The 19,068-nt window shown below is 48.3% G+C and overlaps 1 protein-coding gene across 4 annotated transcripts in view; it reads left to right on the top strand.

Annotated features, from left to right (window-relative positions):
• The first annotated feature begins 1,216 nt into the window (after window positions 1–1,216).
• Window positions 1,217–19,068, top strand: part of TLN2 (talin 2) — a 182,862-nt gene continuing 165,010 nt past the window's right edge. Inside the window, exon 1 of one of the 4 annotated variants that reach the window (XM_083712373.1) lies at window positions 1,217–2,032. The gene's annotated coding sequence lies outside the window, so the exon portion shown is untranslated. Of the gene's footprint in view, window positions 2,033–2,234; window positions 2,462–2,955; window positions 3,137–19,068 lie in introns of those variants that run through there. The other 3 variants (XM_083712375.1, XM_083712370.1, XM_083712372.1) reach the window with 3 other exon arrangements.

Raw genomic sequence — 19,068 nt, forward strand, 5'->3', positions numbered from 1 at the left:
TTCTACTGATGAAGCCTAGGATGGCGAAACAAGGCTAGTATTCCTTAGACTCTGTGAAAGGATTCAGTGGAACTGTAACAACCCTGCATGTGGATTATTGGACTCTAAGAACAGACAGGTGGAATAGATACTTATACATGTATGGACCTTATGCATGAACTGACTAAAGAATGAACTGATCCACTGGGTCTTCTGCTTTTTTAATTGAACTTCATGAGACTTCCATTGAAATCTACAATTTGATACATTGAATAGTATACCTTATTTATTCAAAAGTACAGCCGGTTACGTCTTGTGTGTTTACTGAGTATGTTTCACGTAACCATAGGTTTGTTGTTGTTTTCAACATGGGCAGGAAGTCACTTTGGCAGCTGGCCTGGAGCATCACCTGTGCCACAACAAGGAGGATTTTGGGGCCAGGGGCCAGGATAGCAGCGTAAAGAAGCCATTGCGACTGAGCCTCTGTCCTCTCATTGATGATCTTCAGGGTCCCTTCCAACTCTATGATTCTACGAAATATAATCTGTCCTTCCATCTGCCTACCTCATCCTGATTGAAATTATTGAGGAGCGGTTGGCCAGGACTGGCCTCCTTGCTCTGACTAACCAGGTTCATGATGCTGCCTTGTGAGGGGGGAGCAGTGGTGCCCCCAATCCCTGACTGGAGGCAGGGAGCAAGGGAGGGGAGAGGGGAGAACCTTAGCCTCCATGGCTCCCGGACTACCTCAGCAAGTGAAGAAAGGAAGAAGCTGCCTTATTATACCAAGTCAGAACACTACAGCTCAATATTGCCTGCATGGACTGGCAGCAGCTCTCCAGGGTTTCAGGCAGGGAGTCTCTCCCAGCCTTTCCTGGAGAGGCCAGGTTTGAACTTGGGGCCTTCTGCACATGAAGCCTGCGCTCCATCACTGAGCTACGGTCCTTCCCCTAAAGATGAACCAAGATTCCAGTCCTCATTGCCCTCTGAATAAAGAGCTGATTTAAATAAGATCGTTGGAAGCTCTGCTGTACTAAGTCAAAGTCTTGGTCCTTCTAGCAGAGTCTTGTCTACAATGACTGGCAGCAGCTCTCCAAGGTTTCAGACAGGAGTCTTTCCCCTGCCATGTCTGGATATACAGGGGGATTGAACCTGTGACCTTTTGCATGGTAAACAGGAGCTCAACCGCTGAGCTACAACCCTTCCCAAAAGAAGATTGCCGCCTCAACAAAAGAATGTTTTTTTCTTCAATACCTGTAGTAAAAAACCTGCACACTGGTACACCTGGGTCCGACTGCGCAGCGACATAATCCTCAGGTGAGGATTTATAAGGCCCTCCAAAATGTCATATAATAATGTGTGAGGTTTCAAGTTATCCAGAATTCTTCATTCAGTTAGACAAGCCCATGGGACATGCAGTGTGTCTGGAGAAACAGCACTAGCTAGTAGTCAAGTCATCAGTTCCTGCATCTGCTGAGTCATCAGGCGGAATCTGGAGGAAGCAGACATTCAGATGAGGCTTTCAGGGGGCTTCTGGTTTCAGGGTCTCTGGAGAACTCAAAAGCTGGAACGTTATTTGGTGAGATTTTGGTTTGGTCTCATATATGGATAATATATTCTTGCTATTTTTCCAGTGGGCAACCCTGACAAGTTTTGCTTTTAAAATATATTTTTTTCAAAGTGCACCAAATCATCAATTACAGCATAGTTCAGGTCAGCACATAGCAAAATTACTCCATTTGGAAACTGATCAAGAAAACATCCAAGCCAACACAGTGAGAGGTGAATAAGGTTGCCTGCCTTCCTGTCCCCCAGCCTTGCTCCCGTGCTTTTAACAGGAAACTGAGGTGCAGAACAAGAAAGTAGCTGCAGCTTTCTTCCCTGCAAGGATGGAAAGAAGCCTCCCTTGCTTCGTGATATTCTACACGTGGGGACCGCTGTCTGAAAGCAGAGGAGGAGCAGAACTAGTTTTGGGGAGGAGAAGGTGGCAGCTTGCCTGCTGGAGAACCACGCACAGTTCTCTGGCGCAAACGAACGCCGTCCCATTTACTCGGGAGTAAGTCCTGCCGAGCTCAAGAGGACTGGAGCCTGGGAGATACCTTGGCTTTTGCTTTGGGAGAGGGATGAGCTAATTCTGGGGTGCGGCTCGCCTCGCTGCTGGGGAGCTCCGCCAGCAACGTGCAGCACAAGCCTGCTGGGTGGATGGTCGGTCCAGCCAGCTCGGGGTGAGGGGGAGGAGGAGGAGGAGGAGGAGGAGGGGAGGAAGGCCAGCTGGCCGGTCGGTCCCGGGGTGATGACGCGCTTCCTGCTCTCCCTGGGCTGGGGGCTCTCAGCCTGGGAAGCAGAAGCGCCTTGCAAAAGGCTGGCAGAGACGCGGCGCCTCCGAGCAGGCAGGAGGTTGCTGCAGCCGCGGCGAGAGGAGGAGGAGGAGGAGAGCGGCGCTCCGATGCCCCGCGCCATGCCCGGCTAAGGCTCGCCTCTCCCGGTAGGAGCCGCTTCCAGGCGTGCATTTCAGGCGGATTGCCCTCCTTTCAGTATATATGCAGGTGTATCTTTATACGCATGGTTTATGTGCACCTTTGCATTTAAATGCTTTCGGGAATATATTTGCACCATCGGCGCGCGCGGAGGAAGCAGGCGAGCTTGCGGAGAGGGCAGCGCCTTCTTGGATGGGCTGGATCGGACCGTCCCTGCCTCGCCCGCGCACGCCTCCCCCGCGCTTCCTTTCCCGGCCACCTGTCCTTTAGCACGGGAATGCAGCTGACTCTGCAAAAGGATTCCCCCGCCCCGCCCTTGTTCCCTTGCATTTTGCTCTCTCCCCCCCCCCCCCCGCTTCCTGACCTGCTTTTCTGGCGATCGGGGGCCCCTGGCAAGGCAGCGAGGCGATCGGAGGTGGGCCCAATCCTCACCGAGCAAGCCTACCGACCCCTCCCCGCCGCTTGTTGCTTTCCGCCCCCGCCCGGCCCCCTTCGCAGCGTCCACAAGCAGGCTGGCCAACTGGGTGTTAGCGGGTGGGGAGCTCTAGAAAGGCAGCCGGAGGTGAAATAGAATGGGATCGTGTCCATTTCAGCTCCCCGAGAGCTCGGGCTCTTGCTGGCGCTACACGGCACCCACCGCCGCACCCGCCCATCTTCCCAGCCCGGCTGCTGATCCGTGTCAGGTCAGACCCGCTTTGCAGATGGCTTGAGCTCAGTGCGGTTTGCCCAGACTTCAACCTTCTCCTCCTCCCTTCCTCCTTCCCCAAGAAGCCTGGTGTGGAAAGGGAAGGAAGGAAGGGGGCTGAAAATCCAGCAGCCTCCAAATAAGTCACCCTTATCTGCTTGTGCGTTATCGGGGGAGCCTTTTTGGAGACACGCGGGATCAGGGAGAAAGTCCTTGCGCTGGGGAGCCATATTTGCTGCTTGGCGCGGCTTAGCCGGCTGGGTTCTCGTGGTGGAGGTGATGGTGGTGGTGATTTTAATAAACGGATTGCATGTTCCCTGCAAGGGGGGGCGGGGAGCCGCCTCCCTCCCTCCCTGCTTCAAATAGCTTTGAAAGTTCAGTTCTGGGCTGTGGAGCTGGGCGAAGGCCCCGGCAAGGTGATCCTGGCGTGGCGCGGGGATGGTGGCTGGAGGAGGAGATGGGGGTCTTCTGGCGGATGTGCCCTTTAAAGCACCACCGGCCTGGGGAGATGCGAAGGGAGCAGCCGGATCTCTGCAGAACTGGGCGTTTGCTTTAGGGAGCGAGGCGCGCCTTGGGAGATGGGTGGACGCGGCTGGGTGGCTGCCCCGCCGCTTGGCTTGGCTTCCCTCCTTGAAGGTGGAAAACAACCCGGCTGCTGGCCTGGCAGGAAGGCAGCTGCCAGGAGGCTGGGTGGGCCGAGGAGGTGGCACCTCTAGGTGCAGCCTGGTTTCTAGCATGCAGCCACAACAAGGTGGTAGAGCCCTGAGCTGGGAGGATGGGCTGTGTCACTTTGGAGTGCAAGTGGAGGGGACTGTTCCTTTTTTAAAAGTGCCATGGCCCTTTGCAAGTTTTAGGGGTTTTTATTTTTACAACATCCCTGAAAGGGCTGGATTCCCCCTCCCCCCATGATATGCTTACTTTATATCTTTAGGGAGGTTTTTGTGAAAATAAAACAATTGAGGTTTATGCTCAAAAGTAGCATCCCCCCCCCACCTGCGTCCTGAAGTGGTACGCTCCACCCTACTCCACCTCAGGGCTCTAGGACTTTGTTGCACTGGCTTGATGATGCCCCTTTCCCAAGTGTCACAGCTGAGGCAGAGCCAAGTTCTTCTGGCACAGGAGGAAGGGAAATTCCACAAGTGCCTCTCCTTGGAAGTAATTATAATACAGTAAGGCATTAGATAGCTAATAATTTGATGTTCTTTCACAGCACCTAAAACCAGCAACCTGATAAAGTCAACTTGCCTTGCCTGATGTTAGGACCAGCAGCACCTAAGGCTTTTTCCAGATATGTTTGCATGAGGGCAGCATCAGAAGTGCACTTGAAAAAATGGAGAAGGGGTACGCAAGCTTCATTTTAGAAACAGTAATTTTCTACCGTTTGTAGACTCTTGATGTATGCGGCAGAATGTACAGGCACTATTCTTCTCGATTTTGTGTGCGATTGAAGCTATCCTGCTCCATCACACTCCTTTCAGTGTTTTACTTTGCACAAACACCCAGATTGCAGGCTGTTGCAAGGCATCACTGAGATGACCTTACAGGGTTTTCACAGCCTGCCTGCTACAGACAGGCCTCTGTGTTCATCTGAGAGAGTCTGGTATTTGTGCAGGAGCCATGGCTCTTGGAAGTTGTCAGTTCCATGACACAGTTTCTGTCTCTGCAGGTTGCTTGAGGAGGAGGAACAGGATTTGATTCCCTGATGCCTGCTTGGGAAGGCCCAGGGCTCAGGCCTAGAGCAGCTGCTTTGCATTGAGAAAACTCATTGTTCAGACTCTGCCCTCTCCTGTTAAAAAGGGTTGGGTGATGTGAAAACCGTTCTCTGCCTGAGACCCTAGAGAGCTGCTGTCAGTTAGTGTGGAGGCTGCCCTGGGCTAGATCTGACTCAGTGCAAATTCATGGAGAGTAAGACTGTCCCTGGAGATGGGTTGTGCCTCCATGGCAGAACATCTGCTTTGCATCTAGAAAGGTCCATGCTCAATCTCCGGCATCTCCAGTTAGGGCTGGAGAGAGAGAGAGAGGCCCCTGTCTGAAATCCTAGAGTGCCATTGGACACTAGTGTGTTAGATAATGCTGATGGATTGGGTATACCTGGATGCCACTTTTCCATAATGAGTTGCACTCAGTGCAGCTTACAGCAAATGTTCAAGGCATCCAAACACAGAGTGTTGGAAATACAGATATGCAAAATACAGAACACATCAGTAAATTCAAAATTAGCAAAAACCAACAATTTAGCAAACAAGTAGTAAATTCAGCATTACTGAAAGAAAATAGTTATGTAGGTTTAAGTACATAATTACAAATCAAAACCAGAATGAACCAACAATAATGTTTCTGTTACTGGTCTTGCTGCACTGCAGGGAGCCTGGCTTAAATATAGTTCAGAGGGGAGAGGCGGGTGATATGCAGTGAGCCAGCAGGACCAGTGGTCTGACTCTGGAGAAGGCAGAGTTTTGAGTCGCTATCTTCTAATGGCTGGTAGCCAACATGGCCAAGTATTTCTTCCGCTGTCAGGGGCAATGTGCTAGGAATCCAGGAAGAGGGGCTGCTGCACTCATGTGCTGCTTCTGGGCTTCCCATGGCGGGGGGCAGGCTGTGGTGGAAAATGGGGTGCTGGCTAGATGGGTCTTTGCTTGGGGGCTCTGGCGTGCTTGCTGGCCAATGTGCAGATGGCCAATGTGCAGATGCCTCTGCTTGTGGTGTAGCAGGAGCCACCTGCTTTGCTCCAGCCAGTGAGTTTGCCACTGAGCATCATGGAATGCGCTGCTGCCAGCCAGTGCTTGTTTGCTCTGACTGAATTTCTGTCTTCAAGTGTTATTCAGAGTCCTGTATGATACACTGCATCTTGCAGTGCAGGGGAGGAGAACCACATCCTGCAGGTGTAGGGACCACAGAGGGATGGTGGACAATAAGCGATTGACCTAGGCCAGAAGGATCTCTATCCTCCCTGATGTTGCCAGGCTACAGCTTCTGCCGCCCCTGACCTTTGGCACACCCAGACCAAGGCTCATGGGAGTTGCAGTCCACAACAGCAACAGGAAAGTCACAGCTTCTCCATCCTTCGCTGGAGGGTTTCCCCTTGGAACAGGGGCCTAGATTTCATGTGCAGGGAATCTGTAAGAATGGGCCCACAACAGGCTCACAAAGTGCAGATCTTGCAAAGGTTGCTCTGTAACTTGTTGCTTGTTCTTGAGCCTGTTTAGAGGGAAAATGTATTATTTGTGCATGGGAGTTATCTAATTATTCCAGGCTCAACTGAATTTCTTTTCTCCCCACCCCCATGCGCAAGCAAATTAAGGAAGGTGCTTCTCCCCCCCCCCCATGTGTCTTGTCTAAACATTATCACAAGATCATGGTCAGTGATCAGCAGTTGAGTGGGATATTGTTGTATTGTATTGTATTTTAATTTTCTGTACTGCCCTTCATATGTAGATCTCAGGGTGGTTCACAACATAAAAATACAAGATAAAAAGACAAAGTACACAAGAAAAACAAACACACACACAAACCAAAAGTGGAGTAGATGGCTCTACTTTTATTCCTGCCTTAATAATGACATCATCATGGTGTTGACATAGCTCTTTTTGGAGTGTTCGAAATACTTCATGTCTGTCACCTTGTTATCCTAAATAGCTCTGTAAGGAGGAAAGGTTGCACAGTATACCCATTTTGCAGATGGGGGACTGAGGTTGGGAGAGTGAGGCATGCTCTTGGCAGAGACCAGATTTGCTGATTTGTAGCCCACTTTCCTGCTGATTTGTAGCCTGCTTTCCTGACCACTCTGCTGTTTCTGTTCTTTGGCTGTGATCTGAGCAGCCCACCAAAGAGCAGAATCTTATTCCCGCTTCCAGCAAGGCATTTTGCTTTGGAAAAAATGAAAGCAAAAGAACCCACTACACTGAAAGCCGGGTATGAATACCCATAAAAATATAGGAAGCTGTTTTGTATCAGTTCAGACTATTTGTTCACCTGCCCCGGCGTTGCCGCCTCTGTCTGGAAGTGGCTCTCCAGGGCCTTGAGCAGAGAAAGGTCTTTCCCCTTCACCTGCTACCTGGGGTTCTTTTAACTGGAGGTGTTGGGGACAAAAAGTAGCACCTGCAGCAGGCATAGAGGCTGCTTCGCCACCTGGGCTTTGGCCCTCCCGTGTTAGGTTTAAACCTTAATAATAATAATAAAAGGAGCATCTAGCCACTATCCAGCCACCTTCTGAAAGGCAAAAAAAGGAGAAAAAAGAAGGTGGCTCAGGAGGCAGTCATTTGAATCTCCATCAGGAGAGAGTCGTGCAGTCTGGGTGCCACTGCTGTTCAGATCCCGCCTTACAGTACCTGACCTGAGGTGTTGGGAGTCTGCAAAGCAGGACCTTCAGAGGTGGACTTTTGCAGGGCTGGTTGGCCTCTTTGGCTGGGCCGCCTCTGCCTGTATCTCAAGCATAGGGCTGCATTTCCTTGGTGTGCCTGTGATAGAATAACCTGCTAGGAAAATGATGGTCAGGGGTGTATGGACTACAATTCCCATCATCCCTGAACTTTGGCCATGTGGGCTACTGGGAGCTACTGGGAGCTGAAACCCATCAGCATCTGGGTGTAAGGAAACGGGCTGAAATGGGCTAAAGATGCTCACATTGTATGCTTTTGAAGGTTGGCAATGGTCCAGGGAACCTTGCACAATTCATTCTCTGACTTGTGTCCCGACAGTTCTCACATTACAGATTCGGCCTGATCCAGATTCTTTCTAGCTATTTCTCTACACATAGTTCAAAATGCAAGTGAGAAAAGACAGTATTAGGAGCAGTCCTCAAGTAACATAACCCAGAACTGACAAGGAAACGGTGAGGACAAAGAATTGATTTGCTGAACTACGAATCCTGGGCAAAAGCAAGAATTCTTGTGAGCGGTCTGGAGCCATTTCCATAAAGGCGAGGCCTGGCGGTGCTTTGCAGCAGAGCACCCTGCCACACAGACATGGATGCCACCCCAGTAAATCATGCAGATCTTGCAGCCTTTGCTAAACTTGCTTGAAATGCAAATCTCCATATTTCTAGAATTCACAAACCAACTTGCAGGCCAAAGACCCCAAGCAAGACTCATGGCAAAAGAGGCTAATCTGGAGTTCTACATCAGATTCCCCTTTTGCCCATCAGGAGCTCCTCACTGCAAGGCCTTGCAGAAAGGGTTATTCCCAAAGAGTGCTCAATAATGGCTCCTCATCATCCTGGAAAAAGTGACCAATGGAGCGCCACAGTGTCATAGCTGTCAACTTTAGATTTGAAAATAAGGGACCAGCAGCCAAAATAAGGGACCTACAGCCTCACCTGTTCCAGGCACTCCAGTCTTCCTGTCCTCCTGCAGTCTGGTCAAACTCATGCTGGTAGCTTCAAGAACACTGTCCAACCAACTTTGTAACCAGAGGTTCAACTGAATAGAATCTGAATCACATGCACCACAAGGCCTATGCAGCCTCAACTTAAGATGGCTCCCCAGCCTGGCTTTGCACTGCAAAGTTTGCAGCAGCACATGCAACAAAATGGCGTCCAGCATTCAAAAACCCCCTCAGCTTGCATTAACTAGCCACACACAAGGCATGCAAGCTCCACCCCCCCAGTCGTTCTTAGACTCCTTATTGGGTGAGCAACGCAGCCAAGCAACACAGTTGGAGCCTCTCTCCTCCCTGGCCGGCAGGGAGGGAGGGAGAGGAGCTGCTTCCTTTGAAATTTAAGGGACATTTAAGGGACATCTATCAATAAGGGACAGCAGCAGGACATGGCGCAGGAGTAAGGGACTGTCCCTTCAAATAAGGGACACTTGACAGCTATGCACAGTGTTCTGTCTTGGGCCTGTTGTTGTTCAGTATCTTCCTTTGGAGGAAGGAATTGAGAGAATGCTTATCAAATCTGCAGATGGCACCAAACTGGGGGGGTAGCTAATGCTGCAGAAGTCAGAAACAGAATTCACGAAGACCTTAACAGATTGGAGACCTAGGCGCAAGCTGAAAGATGGGTGACACCTGCCTCGCAAGTACAGGCAGTCCCTGTTTACGTGCGTTCAATATGTGTGCGACGGTGTATATGTGCATCACACCAAACCCGGAAGTGACTTGGAAACATTATAAAGATGTCACTGAAATGTCACTAAAAGGGCAGAATGGGGTGGGGTGAACCAGGGTGTTTCCAGGCTTTTTCAATGGGTTTCAATTATACTCCATTTCACCAATGTACGCCTCAGAGTGTATCCCATGCATAAATGGGGGACTGCCTCTAGAACATGTGAAAAGGATCTAGGTGTCTTAGGAGACCATAAGCTGAACATGAGTCAACAGTGTGATGCAGCAGCAAAAATAGTGATTGCTATTTTAGGCTGCATCAACAGAAGTATAGTGTCCCAATCAAGGGAGTTAATAGTCCCACTATATTCTGCCTTAGTCAGACTGCATTTGGAATACTGTGTCCAGTTCTGGGCACCACAATCTAAGAAGGATGTTGACGGACTGGAAGGTGTCCCGAGGAGGGCAACCAAGATGATCAAGGTTCTGTAAACCAAGCCTTATAAGGAAGAGTTGAAAGAGTTGGGTATGTTTACCCTGGATAAAAGAAGACTGAGAAGAGATAGGATATCTATCTTCAGATAACTAAAGGGCTATCACATGGGAGATGGAGCAAGCTTGTTTTCTCCTGCTCTGAAGGCTAGGACCTGAACGAGTGGCTTCAAGTTATCACTCAATATTGGGAAGAACTTTCTGACAGTAAGAGCTGTTGGTGAAGGGAACGGACTCCCACGAGAGGTGGTGGACTCTCCTTCCTTGGAGGTTTTTAAGCAGAGGTTGGATGGCCATCTGTCATGGATGTTTTAGTTGAGATTCCTGCATTGCAGGGGGTTGGACTAGATGATTCTTTGGGTTCTTTCCAACTCTACAATTCTATGGTTCTATGATGGTGGGGCGAATGGCAACACAGTTGTGCTACCTGAGGCTGATGAGAACTATAGTCCAAAATATCTGGAAGGGACCAGGTTGGGGCTAGCTAATTTAAAATAATTGCACGTATCTAACCTACAACTTTTTTTTGGAAGAAAAATGTCTCCAGCAGCCTGATGAAGGGCAACTGAGCTAATAAATTAAACTATCAGAGTTTGCTTTCATTTATCTATTTTAACTAATAAGACAGCTTCCATTCTAATCAAATAATCTCTGTTAATTAAATGGGGGCTCCGTTGGCTTTCAGCCAGTTCATGAATATGTATGGGGGAAACTTAACTTCATCTGTCATGGTGAATTATATGCTGGCAAACCTTATGGAGAGTGGGGGCCCGTTAATGGAGTGTGTGTTACTGCTGGTATATTGATGACTCTTGGATGGAGATATCGCATGGTGTGTACAGGCAGTCATATTCAAATTCCCGTTTGGACTGTGTGTTTTTCAGTCCATCCAAGGAAGCTGGCTTGTGGAGCTCCCTTTCTACTTGCGGTTAGTGCAGAATGCTGCAGCACAATTGCTGTGCTGACAGGAGGGAGACCTTGTCAGCATGTGACAGTTGTGCTCCAAGATCTGCTCTGGTTACTGATTTGCCACCAGGCCAAGGTCAAGGTGTTACTATTAGCAGATGACGCCCCCCCACAACTGGGGACTGCATTTGTAAGGAACTGCTGAGTCAAAATGTCCAATTTTCACCCAATTACCAAAACTACTTAAAAAAAAATTTAATGTGGCAGAAGACTGAGAGGTGACAGATAGCCATTTTCAAATACCTGAAGGGCTGTCACATGGAAGGCAGAGCAAGCTTGTTTCTTGTTGCTCCAGAGGAAAGGATTCAAACTAATGGATTCTGACTAAACACTGGGGAGCACTTTCTGATGGTGAGGGTTGTTTGACAGTGGGACATACTGCCTTGCAGGGTGCTGGTTTTTAAACAGAAGTTGGGTGGCCATCTCCCATGGATTCTTCAGCTGTGTTTCGTGCATTGCAGGGGTTTGGATCGGATGACCCCCGGGGTCCCTTCCAACTCTACAATTCAAACTGATGTGGAATGTGGTGACCTGAACTTTCCTGGAAACAGGAGTTACTGAGATAAACTGGAATTGACAGATCTTCCCGTCCCAAATGCATTTATATTCTGCCTGGCCGTGCCACTTGGTATTACCAGAGCAGGACAGGGCATGTGGCATGCCTGTCCTCACACCCAGCAAGATCTGCCCAGGTGCCCTGCCACCCTCACGGCTCCTTTTGGCGTGTGCTGCTTTCATTTGTTTTGCCATGCACTGACGTGTGAGTCCCATGACCAGAACAAGTTCCCATTGCAAATAAGCAAGCAGAACATTTAATCTTGTGATGGATCTGGGTCTTTTAATTGAAGGGCTGCAGCACACCATATATTGACTGCCATGAAGAGGCCGAGAAGGTGGAAGGGAGTGAGGCAGCATCTCAGGGGTTTTTAATTTAAGGAGAGAAATGGCTTGAGCAGGAAGAATGCAAGTGCCCATTGAGGGGCACACTGACAAAAATTGGGGAGGTGTATCCTCTGGAAGGGGTGAGAAACCTGTGGCTTACAACCTCGGGGCTGTTTGTACTTAGCTCTTCTTTCCATCAGACATTGATCTCCAACACTACATCTGTGCCGGTAATCTTCAGTGCTACCTCTCACTCTTTCTTCCACTATTTTGGAATATTTCTTCTCAGTGATGGCCAGTGAAGTGGTTCACTAGTAGGAACCACCAGCTGCTGATGCAAGGCATTCAAAATGATGTGAATTTGTGCTGTTATCAGTAACCAACTTGATGAAGTGATCATGCTGGGGACAAGGGGTGCCACAGTCAGAACCACGCAAGAGCTCAGTTCCTAAATGTTTTTGGCCTGCCTAGATGGAGGATAGAGAAGCATCAGTGTGTATAGAAACTTGTCTACTGTACAAAGGTAAAATTCACACCTTCAGCCACTTTTGCCTCTCTCCTGCCCCTCACTGGCATGTTGCCCAGATGGGAATGTGACCCTTGGTCTGGAAAAGGTTCTCCACTGTGGGTTAGCTGATGCAGCTGCTGGTGCCAGATGTTGATCAGTGTAGGTAATTAGCCAGTCTGCAACCATGCACATGCACAGTGCTGTTCAGGGTGCCTCCTCCTGCCAGCAGCATCCCAGGATAGCTGCAAAATCCATTTCTCGCCTCTCTTGATTAACCCAATGTGGCACCTAGCACCTAGCAATAAACTGGTTCCCATTCTTGTTTCTGCTTCCCTTCTTAACTTATATCTTAAAAATGAATGCTGATAGATGTGCTTGTTTCACTCTCCCTCTTCTACTCCTCCATCAGCCTCAGCAAACATGACCAGTGGTCAGGGAAGATGGAGGTTGTAGTCCAGCAACATTGGGGGGGGCACAGATTTCCCCACCCCAATCAATCATTTCATTTCCAAAGTTAAAACAATGCTCAAGGCTGCTTACAACATACAAGAATTTAAATAACTACAAACACAACAAAACTAGTCACAAACAAAACATGAACAAATATACAACCAAATTGAACAACCTCCACACAAATCACAAGATCCACGACACAAAAAACTGACAGCAGCATCTTCCCCAACAAAACCCCCTAAACAATGCCCTATCCCTAGACTAAGACTTCTGGGGAGTGAAGAAAGTGGAGGCTCCCTGCTGTGACTCTGAATGAGCTGCTTTGGTGTGTTTATCAGGACTCATTAAACCAGGGATGGTGAAGCTGAGGTCCTCCAGATGTTGTTGGACTCCCATCAGTCCCAGCCAGTGTGGCTGATGGGGTGATGGGTGTTGTAGCCCTGCAAAATTGGGAGCAGACTTTGTGAATTTGGTGCCCCCAGATGTGCTGACTAGAGCGATGGGAGCTGTGGTGCCAAACATCTGGAGTGCACCAGTTTAGTGAATGTTGCTGACCATCGCCTGGTGGCTGGGGCAGATGGGAGGCTGAGCTCACCAGCAGCAGCATCTGGAGGGCCATTCTTCTTCTTTTGCTATCACTCGTAGCCGAGTAAGATTGTCTTCCATAAACATGGTTTTAACAGTGAGACCGTAAGTGACTGTGGAGGCCAATTCTGGATCCCCACGTCCTTCCACAGTGGAGACATTGGTTTCCAGGCGGGAGTTGATCACGGTGTGGATTTGCTGAGCATGCCTTCCTCTTAGCACGTTTCTCCCTTGCGTCCTGAGTTTGAGTGTCTTCAAAGCCCATGACACCTTTGTTAAAGGCTGTTTTCCAACCGGAGCGCTCGCAGGCCAGTGTTTTCCAGTTGTCAGTGTTTATACTACATTTTTTTAGATTTGCCTTGAGACCATCTTTAAACCTCTTTTGTTGACCACCAGCATTACGCTTTCCATTTTTAAGTTCGGAATAGAGTAGTTGCTTTGGAAGGCAATAATCAGGCATCTGCACAACATGACCAGTCCAATGAAGTTGATGTTGAAGAATCATTGCTTCAACAACTCCCTATGAGGAACGGCTAAGGGAGCTGGGCATGTTTAGCCTGGAGAAGAGGAGGTTAAGGGGTGATATGATAGCCATGTTCAAATATATAAAAGGATGTCACATAGAGGAGGGAGAAAGGTTGTTTTCTGCTGCTCCAGAGAAGCGGACACGGAGCAATGGATCCAAACTACAAGAAAGAAGATTCCACCTAAACATTAGGAAGAACTTCCTGACAGTAAGAGCTGTTTGACAGTGGAATTTGCTGCCAAGGAGTGTGGTGGAGTCTCCTTCTTTGGAGGTCTTTAAGCAGAGGCTTGACAACCATATGTCAGGAGTGCTCTGATGGTGTTTCCTGCTTGGCAGGGGGTTGGACTCGTTGGCCCTTGTGGTCTCTTCCAACTCTATGATTCTATGATCTTTGCTTCTTCCAGTACACTGATATTAGTTCGCCTATATTTCCAAGTGATGTGTAAAATTTTTCGGAGACACCGTTGATGGAATCTTTCAACGAGTTGGAGGTGGCGTTTATAAGTGGTCCATGTTTTACAAGCATATAGTAAGGCTGGTAGTACAATAGCTTTGTAAACAAACATTTTGGTTTCCCTGCGAATGTCCTCAAAGAGGATTCTCTCTTGCTTGCCCTACAGGGACAGTCCTGAGGAAACAGGAACTGCTCCTGGGCACTTGGGACAGTCTCAGCGACTTGCAGGAGGCAAACTAAGGCAAGGAAATAATCTGTGGTGCGATCTTGTGGAAGCTGCCCATGGGGTTGGCCTCCTGGGATGGAAATCTTGCAACATGGATTTGAGGAACAAAGCATATGCTTGTTTGCAAATGAATGTCAGCAAAATCCAGTTTGCTGCAACTCTTGTATGTGTGTGACATTTTATGCAGAGGAATTTCCATTCTCAAGAGAAGCGGGGGCAGGGGAGGCCATTGCTTTGTGGAAGAGCATGAGATTTGCATGCCGAAGGGTCCCAGATTCAGTCCTCAGCAGCATCTCTAGGCAAGACCCCGGAAAGCTGATGCCAGTCAGTGCAACCAAGACTGAGAGGTTAAATAGCCTGACAGGTCCAAGAGCAGGCAAACTGTTCATGTACACCCCCATGAAAACCTTCCACTCAGCTCTGAGGATCTGGAGTCACCTCCTCACCCCAACATTAGTTAGGAACACACACCCACACCCACAAAAAGAAAGGAAAAACCAATTTATTCATTCACACATCAGTGCCCAACCCACCTCTCTACCACTACTACTACACACACGTTTTGCAAATTCATACCTGCAAATATGAAGGGGAATAATAATAATAATAATAATAATAATAATAATAATAATAATAATAATAATAATAATTTATTTATACCCTGCCCATCTGGCTGAGTTTCCCCAGCCACTCTGGGCGGCTCCCAGTCGAGTGTTAAAAACAATACAGAATTAAATATTAAAAACTTCCCTAAACAGGGCTGCCTTCAGATGTCTTTTAAAGATAAGATAGCTGCTTATTTCCTTCACATCTGATGGGAGGGCGTTCCACAGGGTGGGCACCACCACTGAGAAGGCCCTCTGTCTGGTTCCCTGTAACCTCACTTCTCGCAGTGAGGGAACCGCCAGAAGGCCCTCGGCGCTGGATCTCAGTGTCTGGGCTGAACGATGGGCGTGGTGATGCTCCTTCAGGTCTACTGGACCAAGGCCGTTTAGTGGCTTTTAAGTTTACAGTCCCTATCAAACCAGCTCCATGTACTTGGCAGGAGTTTTAGGATGGGAGGTAGGAATCAGAAATGGGCTGAGTTCCCTGGATATCTCTTGATATAACTCACAGATACTCCAAGTCCTTTCTAAAGTTTGCTGGCATAGATTTTGTAGTTTCTTCATCACCTGTCTGTTATTACTTCTCTTGATTTCATCATAGACTGATTCCCTGAGATTTGTTTTATTTCAGCTGCCTCTGTTGTTGTCCGTCTTGTGTGCCTATCCCCAATGTGCTCTTCCTGCATTGAGTGGGTGGTCATGGGGTCTTTGTTGCTCTTTGGGTAGCCTGTCTGGGCCACCAGTGAAAGGTGCTCCTGCCTTCCACATAAAATAGTTGTTTTTTTAGGAAATAGCATGTGACACAAAGATGTAATCCACCACACTGCCCCCATTCTTGGATATTACAGAGATTCTGGGATATCCTTTACAGAGCAAATAGCTATACAATGTGTGATTTGCATGGTTTGCTTTCCTTCTGATGTGATTCTCTACACAGTGACTCAAATCTGGGCCCAAGCACCTTGCCTTGTGTGCCAAAATTCTTGGCTTGCTGGGGCAGAGAACCATTGCGCCTCCTGCAGGTGGTCAGAGGGGGGCTAATGCAGCTGCCAACTCAGAAGGGATACAAGCAGTGTTAGAAACTCAGATATATAAACCAATCACAGAGTTGGAAGAGACCCTGAGGATCATTTAGTCCAACCCACTGCAGTGCAGGAACATGCAGCTGTCCGATATGGGGATTGAACCTGTGACCTTGCTGTTATCAGCACCATGCTCTAACCAGCTGAGCTATCGCCACATGGCACCTTAAACCTAGGTTACAGTCACCACCATGGTATGTTTAGGTGCCATTTCTACCCCCAATGGGGTATGGTTCATCATCATCATCATCATCATCATCATCATTTACAACACATTAAAACATCAAATGAAACAATCCAGAATAAAACAATTTCAAGCTTCCAGGAAAATATTTCAGATCCTTCTCTAATTCACATTTTGCTTTCTTCATATTTATTTACTTGCTTAATTTCTATAGCTGCCTCATGGCAGAACTACTCTAGAAAGCCAGTGTAGTTAGACCTGGCAGAGCAGGGTTCAAATTCCCACTGAGTCATGAAGCTCACTGGGTGACCTTGGGCCAGTCACAGCTATTAACCTACCTCACAGGGTTGTTGTAGGGCAGGCTTCTTCAACCTTGGCCCTCCAGATGTTTTTGGCGTACAACTCCCATGATCCCTAGCTAGCAGGACCAGTGGTCAGGGATGCTGGGAATTGTAGTCTCAAAACAACTGGAGGGCTGAGGTTGAGGATGCCTGTTGTAGGGATTAACTGAGGAGGGGATGAATCATGTGCTCCTTGGAGAAAAGCGCGGGACATAAATACAATAAATAAGCTCTTCTAGTTACCTGCTTAAGAAAGCTGGAGGGGCCAGCCAGATGGAGATGTCAGTTGGCAACCTGGCACCCAGAGATCTCTATGTTGTTGCAATTGGACCCGCACCAGTCGCAAAATGTGCCTGGCACCTGGCTAATTTCTAACACTGGATACAACGGACCCGTTGGACTCCATCTGGTTCCAGAAAATTGCTGGCTCCAAGCTACCTTGTCAGTGTGAGCAACCCATCACTCGGGCTGCCTTGGGGCTCTTCTTCCTTTTTGTTCCTGTTGGCCTCCAGGCCAGTGGGAGCATCAGGCATGAGTTCTGTACTGGCAGAATTAGAGCAGTGTGGGATTAGCATCCTCATTGCGGGGTGTGTGTGAGAGAATTGTAGTCCATCATAACTAATGTACAAAATGTATCCCTGGGTGCCAGTTACTCCAGCTGCCCTTAGCTTCTAGGCTCTGCTTTTTTACTTGCCTCTTTTTGGAATTGTGCAATACCAAGTCAGTTCCTCAGATCGCAGTGTCCTCAAACCTAAGAGCTTCAGTCTTGCAACTGAAATCCACTCTGGTACCTACTTTTTGGTGATGAACTTTGGAGAGCAGGCTAGTGTAGAAAACTCTGCTGCTGTTTCAGCTGTTGCGTACATGCTCAGATTTGGGGGAGGATTGTAGCACGCAGCTTATCTCCCCAGTGCATGCTAACAGGCTTATTTGAACTGCTCTTTCTGCTCCAAGGAGACTGACTTTTGAGGAGAGAGGGGCTTGTTAAAACCACAGAGCAAAGCAGCGGCTGTCTCTCTTGCGCACCCAAAGAGCAGAACCCGCCTGATGGACAGACAAGGAGAGTAAGTGGGCCTGACAGATTTTCGGGGGGGGGGGTGGAGGGGCAGGTTCAGTTGCAGCTGCTCAAGTCTTTGCCTTTGGCTGCAGATTTAGCCATTAGAAAAGGTTTTTTTTTTTAAAAAAAAAAAAGACAGAGGCAAGATTAAATTTCAGGTGCCTGTGGAAGTGTGCATTGCGCCACACATTCTTCTGTTGCCCGTGTTGGCACGGCTGGCCTTAGACATTTTGCTGCCTGAGGCAAAGATGGAGGAGACGGCGACTGAGGGCTGCTAGCCATGATGGCTGTGCTCTGTCTCTGCTGGTGCAGGCACAAATGCTTCTGAATGTCGATTGCTTGAGACCGGTTGCTTATGTTCTTATGCTCTAGCTCCATTCCATGGATGGGCAGTTGGCACCTATGTCCACACTGGCGTGGGGTTGCCTTCTCCAGCCCACCTGATGCAACAGACTAGATGAGGGGCTCCAGAACAGGCCAGGGAGGCCACAGAGCCAATGGGAGAGGCCAGAGTTTGAATTCCCACTCGTCCTTGAAGCTCACTTGGGCCAGGCATTGCCTCCCAGCCTAACCTTCCTTGCAGGGCTGTTGTGAGGATAAAATGGGGAGGAGGAGAACAGTGTATGAGCTTTTGGGAGGAAAGGTGGGAAAAGCTGGGCAGCTCAGGAGGAACAACGGGGATCAGCCCTGCCACCACTTGCCACCTGAAGCAGTTGCCTCTCTCTGCCTCATGGTAGGGCTTGTTCTGCATGTGGGAACAAGATGCCAACTAAAATGCAACTGGGAGGCTTCACACATCTTTAGTGTCTTAAATACTGTTCAGAGCAATAACTTTATTATTATTACCCTCAGGATATGTCTGTAAATTACCTTGTTTACTTGTACCTGGGCTTTGCCCACAGGTGATACTGACAGTAAAATATGAGGACTCCCACATGAGGACCAGCTTTCCTTTCTGTTAGGTTTGAGTTTTGTTGTTGTTGTCTTTCCTCCAAGATGTTCAGAACACTATACAGAGTTCTCCCCTTTTCAACCTTGTGAGGTTGGCTAGTCATGCAGATGTGCAGGGAGGGGGCTGGTCCAAGGTTAATCAGCTGGCTTTATTGCTGACTGGGGGATTTGAACCCAGATACCGTTACTTTGACAATCCCTGATTGCACCTAAAATGTGGATTGAGCATTTGAACTTCTCACCCCTCTCATTCAAGCAAGAGAGGAACTGCTTATAATTTTCATTTTTAAAAAATGTACCTTAATCCCTCCCTTGAGGCACTGTTTGCAATTTGCAATCATGCATCAAAAAAAGTTTAACCCCGGCTTGTAATTTTGACCATGTCATGGAAGTTCTAGCCAGTTTATTAAAGAGAATGGAATTCTGTTTAGAGTTTTGTCTTGCCTTGTTTTGAGTGGATGCAGTCGGGGGGTTTGATACTATATAACTATAATTACTTTTTTATACCCTGTCATGTTTCCCAAAGAGCAATTAGTTCTTTAATAACTTGATGAGCTGTGATTAAAGGGCAGCACA

This window comes from Podarcis gaigeae (genome assembly GCF_964106915.1).
Source record: "Podarcis gaigeae genome assembly, chromosome: 14".
NCBI lineage: Eukaryota > Metazoa > Chordata > Lepidosauria > Squamata > Lacertidae > Podarcis > Podarcis gaigeae.